Here is a 6,861-nt window from a genome sequence, read left to right on the forward strand (position 1 = left end):
ATTGTCCCGGTGTCTAGCCTACCCCCTCCAACTTCCTCCACCCAGACCCAATCTCCTGTACCCCAGTCCATCCCAAGCACACCTACAGACCAGCATGCACACAAGTCAACACACACAAGTAGCTCAAGCAAACATAGGCACCACACACACCACAGGCACTCACGCAAGCAACACACACATACAGACACAGCAACATCCACTGTGTCCCCCTCCTCCTCTTCTCCCTCCTCCCTCCCAGTCTCGTCTACACACACACCTGCATGCACCACATCTACAGGCACCATGAATCGCACCAGGACACCCAGCACCACAAGCTGCTCACCTGCACTCACCACCTCCACTGCCATTTACACGTCCCCTGTGTCCTCTCCCAGTGTGTCTGTGACGCACCCTCCCAAAGTACACACACGCCGGCAATCACTCACCCAACATCCATCCACCTCACGACAGCCTCCAGTACATGCACCTGCACCCAAAACAGCTAAAGTGACACCTCCGACAACCACCTCCTCTTCCTCCACCGCCAGACCCCCTCCAGCTACCCATCCCAGTGTTCGTCAGAAACTGTCCCTCTGTAAAATTGACCTTTTTGCCCCCACCCCCCTCTAATTCATCAGTAGCGCCTCAGCCAAAAAGCCTACAATACCAGTGGTGCCTGTTCAAGATTTGTGGAGTGCACCGGCCACCAGGGCAGGCTGTAGGACCCGGAGCCAAGGCACTGGCAGCCCACCCCCTGTAAAGGCTCTAAAATTGGAGAGTGGACGACGGGACCGTGTTAAGACTCCTGGTGGGAAAACAACTGACATGGGTTCCAATGGGATTGGAGAGTCAGCTGTGACTCCACCAAAGGTGGGGAAGGGCCAGAGGAAGTCTGCCCAGCCTGTTGTGAGTGTCACGGTGGAGAAGTGCGCCATCATTTCCGGCGGTCGAGACACAACCGCCAGCACCGTCGTCCCTGGTCCAGAGACCACCGCCAGAGTCAGTGCCCAGGAGGGCCCAAGTATCGTCACTGGTCAGGAGACCACCGCCACCGCTGGAGTCAGTGCCCAGGAGGGCCCAAGTATCGTCACTGGTCCAGAGACCACCACCAGAGTCACAGCCCAGGAGGGCCCAAGTATTGTCACTGGTCAGGAGACCACCGCCCCCGCCGGAGTCAGTGCCCAGGAGGGCCCAAGTATCGTCACTGGTCCAGAGACCACCGTCAGAGTCACAGCCCAGGAGGGCCCAAGTATCGTCACTGGTCCAGAGACCACCGCCAGAGTCATAGCCCAGGAGGGCCCAAGTATCGTCACTGGTCAGGAGGCCAAAGTCAGTGCCCAGGAGGGCCCAAGTATCGTCACTGGTCCAGAGACCACCGCCAGAGTCACAGCCCAGGAGGGCCCAAGTATCGTCACTGGTCAGGAGACCACCGCCAGAGTCAGTGCCCAGGAGGGCCCAAGTATCGTCACTGGTCAGGAGACCACCGCCACCGCCGGAGTCAGTTCCCAGGAGGGCCAAAGTATCGTCACTGGTCCAGAGACCACCGCCAGAGTCAGTGCCCAGGAGGGCCCAAGTATCGTCACTGGTCAGGAGACCACCGCCACCGCCGGAGTCAGTGCCCAGGAGGGCCCAAGTATCGTCACTGGTCCAGAGACCACCGCCAGAGTCACAGCCCAGGAGGGCCCAAGTATCGTCACTGGTCAGGAGACCACCGCCAGAGTCACAGCCCAGGAGGGCCCCGGCTGCCACAGCCCCGCTGGGCAATGATGGAACGTAATGCCACACACCAATGTCCAGTGTAGAGAACGTCATGCCACACACCAATGTCCAGTGTAGAAGACGTAATGCCACACACCAATGTCCAGTGTAGAGAGCGTCATGCCACACACCAATGTCCAGTGTAGAAGACGTTATGCCACACACCAATGTCCAGTGTAGAAGACGTCATGCCACACACCAATGTCCAGTGGAGAGAATGTCATGCCACACACCAATGTCCTTATCAGAACCACCATGTCAAAGCACCGCTGATCAGGGCAAAGACCGCCATGGCAAAGCACCGCTGACCAGTCCAGAGCCGCCATGTCAAAGCACCGCTAAACAGGGCAAAGACATCCATGGCAAAGCACTGCTGAATAGTCCTGAACCGCCATGTCAAAGCACCGCTGAACAGGGCAAAGACCGCCATGTCAAAGCACCGCTGAACAGGGCAAAGACCGCCATGTCAAAGCACCGTTGAACAGGGCAAAGACCGCCATGGCAAAGCACCGCTGAATAGTCCTGAACCGCCATGGCAAAGCACCGCTGAACAGGGCAAAGACCGCCATGTCAAAGCACCGCTGAACAGGGCAAAGACCGCCATGGCAAAGCACCGCTGAACAGGGCAAAGACCGCCATGGCCAAGCACCGCTGAACAGGGCAAAGACTGCCATGGCAAAGCACCGCTGAACAGTCAAAGACCGCCATGGCAAAGCACCGCTGAACAGTCCTGAACCGCCATGTCAGAGCACCGCTGAACAGGGCACAGACCGCCATGGCAAAGCACCGCTGAACAGGGCAAAGACCGCCATGGCAAAGCACCCCTGAACAGGGCAAAGACCGCCATGGCAAAGCACCGCTGAACAGTCCTGAACCGCCATGTCAAAGCACCGCTGAACAGGGCAAGCACCGGGTAGGAATGAATGGACCGCCACATTAGGAATCCTCATCCCATGTGCAGCTGGGACAGTGACAGGACACGACCTTTCACGGGGAGACTCATCCAGTCTGGGCACCAGTCCACCCCAGTACCAGTAGAGACCTGCATCAACTTGAGAGACTGTGGCTTTGCACTCCCCAGGATGGCACAGTGGGCAAACCACCCACTGTATAGACTTGAGAGACTGTGGCTATTCACTCCCCAGGATGGCACAGTGGTCAAACCACCCACTGTAGAGACTTGAGAGACTGTGGCTTTGCACTCCCCAGGATGGCACAGTGGGCAAACCACCCACTGTATAGACTTGAGAGACTGTGGCTTTGCACTCCCCAGGATGGCACAGTGGGCAAACCAACCACTATATAGACTTGAGAGACTGTGGCTTTGCACTCCCCAGGATGGCACAGTGGGCAACCCACCCACTGTAGAGACTTGAGAGACTGTGGCTTTGTACTCCCCAGGATGGCACAGTGGGCAACCCACCCACTGTAGAGACTTGAGAGACTGGCTTTGCACTCCCCAGGATGGCATAAATGAGCATGGAGCGCCGTCGTGGATCTGGCTTTGCAGTCATCCGGCTGAGGTGCACCCCCTTCCCCCTGAGGTGCCTGTAGTATTTCTATCTGATGCCCCGGCAGTGTTCTCTCCGATTGTGGTCAGGTATCGTTTGTGGGCCTCGCCCATGCATTTTTGGACTGATGGTGCACGGACATTGTTATGTACATATCTGCACTACTTCTCGTATTGTATATACTTATGACTGATTTTCAAATATATATCTGTATATTTTTGTATGACATGTATATTGGCACATTACATTGTTTGACCGATTTTCGCTTTGTGTTTTCATTCTTTCGGGGGGATTGTGGGTTGATACTGTGATTTTTTGTGAATGCATTGGTGTAAATGTTGTAATATGCGAGGGTGGGGGTGGGAGTGTTTGGTGGGTGTCCCCCTAACTTTTGCCTCCCCCCACCCCCGTGTCGTAGGTGCAGTAGTCACCGTTGTCTTCGGCGCCTACGTAGCTGTTGGTCATAGAGGAGCAGAAACACAAGGGCAGGGAGTATTTGGAGTTCCGGCTCCATGTAGTCCTCGTTCCTCGTGGGATATGTTCAGGTGAGCGTTTTCCCATAGCAAAAGCTGTTTCCGCCGTGTTTTTATCCACGGTGAATCTGCCCCGGAAAAGGTGGCGGATTGGCGGGTTGTAATACTGTGGGCGGTACATTGTCTCCCGCCTGTCTGTTGGCGGTGACCGCCGCGCTGCTTGTCTGTACCGCCATGGCGGGCGAAGTGTTAAAGTGGCTGTCTTTGTTGGCGGTTTCCACCACAGTCATAATTCCCTTTTTTTGTCCGCCGGCCTGTTTGCGGTATTACCGCACCTTTAACACCGTCCACCAGGGTTGTAATGACCCCCAAAGTATCCAAAGCAGTGACTGAAGCAGTCCCCCACACGACGCCACGCTGAAGGATGCCATCTTGGCACACTTTGAACTGTTTGCAAACCCAGACTACGAACGTTTTCTGTTGCACAAGGCGTGCCAAAAGTCGGAAAAGTAGCTGGACGTCTGTGAGCTAGCCAGCACGTGCACACTTCCAGATGAGGAGGACAAGATCAGGGCCCAATTTATCCAAGGATGTGCTTCCTCTAACATGGAACAATCAACAACAGTCCAGGTAAAAAACGAACCTATCAACGCAGTGGCCACAGGTACCTCCAAGAGCCGAGCGATGCAAGGCGGGGTGAAGTCAAAAGACAAACTTTGCAGATGGTGTGGTGGCTCCCTGCCCCACCCAGGCAGCTACCCTGCCAGAGAAAAAACCTGTAGTGCCAAACTCAATCATTTTGCGAAAGTGTGATGCTTAACGCCCAAGGCACTGCCCACCCCCAAGAAAACTGTTAAGGCAGTCGCTGCCCTCCCCAACACATCATACGAAAGTGACATGGATGATGATCTGCAAGTAGTCCATGTGGTAAGGGCAGTAAACAAAGGAGCAACCTGCAGCTGACTGCTACCCACTTGTCAAGTCACCATGCAGAGCCACTTTATACCAACTTTAATGGACACAGGGGCCTCGATCAATCTCATGGTTGCAGAGATGTTCCACAACCTAAAAACGCAACCCCCGTTGAAACCGACCAAAGTACTGGTGTACGCTTTTGGGAACACCTGGCCGCTTAAGACAATGGGCGTCTTCACAGCCGACATTGATCACGAAAGCACAAAGCTTGCCACAAAGGTCTATGTGTCGAAGGAGGGATCTGGTTTCCTACTCAGCTGCCAGACTGCCCAAGACCTGAGCCTGGTTCACTTCGTGTTCAGCGTCCACGCCAATTGTTTGGGAGATCTCACCAAAGAGTTCAACATCTTTTTTAGTGCCATTGGCTGCCTCAAAGGAACACCCCTCCAACTACACATCGACGACTCGGTGGCTCCTGTAGCCCCCCGACACCGGCAAGTAGCTTTCTACCTGCGCCCAAAAGTAGAGCGAGAACTACGGTTCCTAGAACAAGCCGGAATTATCGAAAAGGTGTCAGGGCTAGCACCCTGGGTCTCCCCGATCGTCTTAGCAAAGAAGCCAAAACAGCCAGATCTGGTCCGCATCTGTGTGGATATGCGCATGTCCAATCTGGCCATCAAGCTGGAGATGCACCTTACCCCGACGATATCATAGGAGAGCTCTCAGTGTCCAGATGGTTCTCCAGAATGGATCTTTGCTCTGGGTACCACCAGATGGTGCTGCACCCAGACTCCTGGCCAATAATGACATTCTTCACTCCCATGGGCCTCTGGAGGTACACATGCCTGAACTTTGGCATATCTAGCGCTTCAGAGATATTCCAAAATACAATCAGAGGGGTCCTGGAAGGGCTTGCAGGCGTTTTGAATGTAAGTGATGATATGTAAGTGATGATATCCTTGTACAAGCCCCCACGCTTGAATGTCACCTGGCTCGCTTGCGGGCAGTGTTCACCAGACTGCAGGAGCATGGACTAACGTTCCATCAGGAAAAGTGCGAGTGTCAGGGAGACCAGATCCTCGGGCCTGCGTACGCTCCCAACATGTCCACCACTAGACAGCTCCAAAACTCTGAATATCACAGAGCCTGAGTGAGTCCAAGCGGGGGAAAAGGGGATTAGGTAGGGAACAGCTGCGAAGGAGACCTGTAGGAAGCAAAAGGTTAAACAACACAATATCAAGATTTGATCACATTGACTTTCACTAGACTATGGTTCTAAGCATTGCCATACTGTAACCATGGATAACTTAAGAAAGGACTAAAACTAGACCTCAAGAAGTCTGGGACCCTGGAAAGGAATCAAGAATGGTTAATACAATGTTTCATATGAACTTTTCATGAAAAGTTACACACTGTCTAGGAATATAAGAACCTTCTAGAATAAAGTTTCAGAACAAACATTGCATCTTTACATGAAAACAAAAAGTGATCTGAAACCTTCCCTGGAAAATAATAGGAATTGTACTAAGGACTTAGGGGGTCATTCTGACCTCGGCGGTAAAAGCCGCTTACCGCCGGTCAGAAGGCCGCCACAATACCGCCGCGGCCAGCCGCCACGGACATTCTGACCCACAACTGCAAAACCTCCGAAAATCCGCCCTCCACTGCAGTCCGCCACATCAGCGGCCAGCAGTAAACTGGAGAAGACCAAACCTCCACCGCCACGCCAACAGAAATACGCCCATCCCATTATGACCCGCAAATCGACGCGGCGGTCATTCAACCGCGGTATTCCATTGGCGGTACACACCGCCGCGGTCAAAATACACACACATTTACAAACCCCTACCACATTGGACAATTTGAAAGGCACACACCTGAAACACATACACACACCACTCCCACACATCCAATACCATATAAAACACACACCCACATCACCCACAAACCCCTACCAACAAAAACCAGAGACGAAGGAGAGAGAGAGACACATCAGAGAATAGATAGCCAGACACACAGAGGCACACCGCAACATCACACACACCACATAGAAGCACAAAGCACCACACACCAACACACACATCACACATACACCACCCCACACCTCATACACACCACCCCATGGCACCACAAAGGCACCCACGCTTTTCGGACCAAGAACTCCGGGTCATGGTGGAGGAGATCATAAGAGTGGAACCCCAGCTCTTCGGCTCACAGGTCCAGCA

This window comes from Pleurodeles waltl, chromosome 1_2 (assembly GCF_031143425.1).
Source record: "Pleurodeles waltl isolate 20211129_DDA chromosome 1_2, aPleWal1.hap1.20221129, whole genome shotgun sequence".
In the NCBI taxonomy this organism is placed as follows: Eukaryota; Metazoa; Chordata; class Amphibia; order Caudata; family Salamandridae; genus Pleurodeles; species Pleurodeles waltl.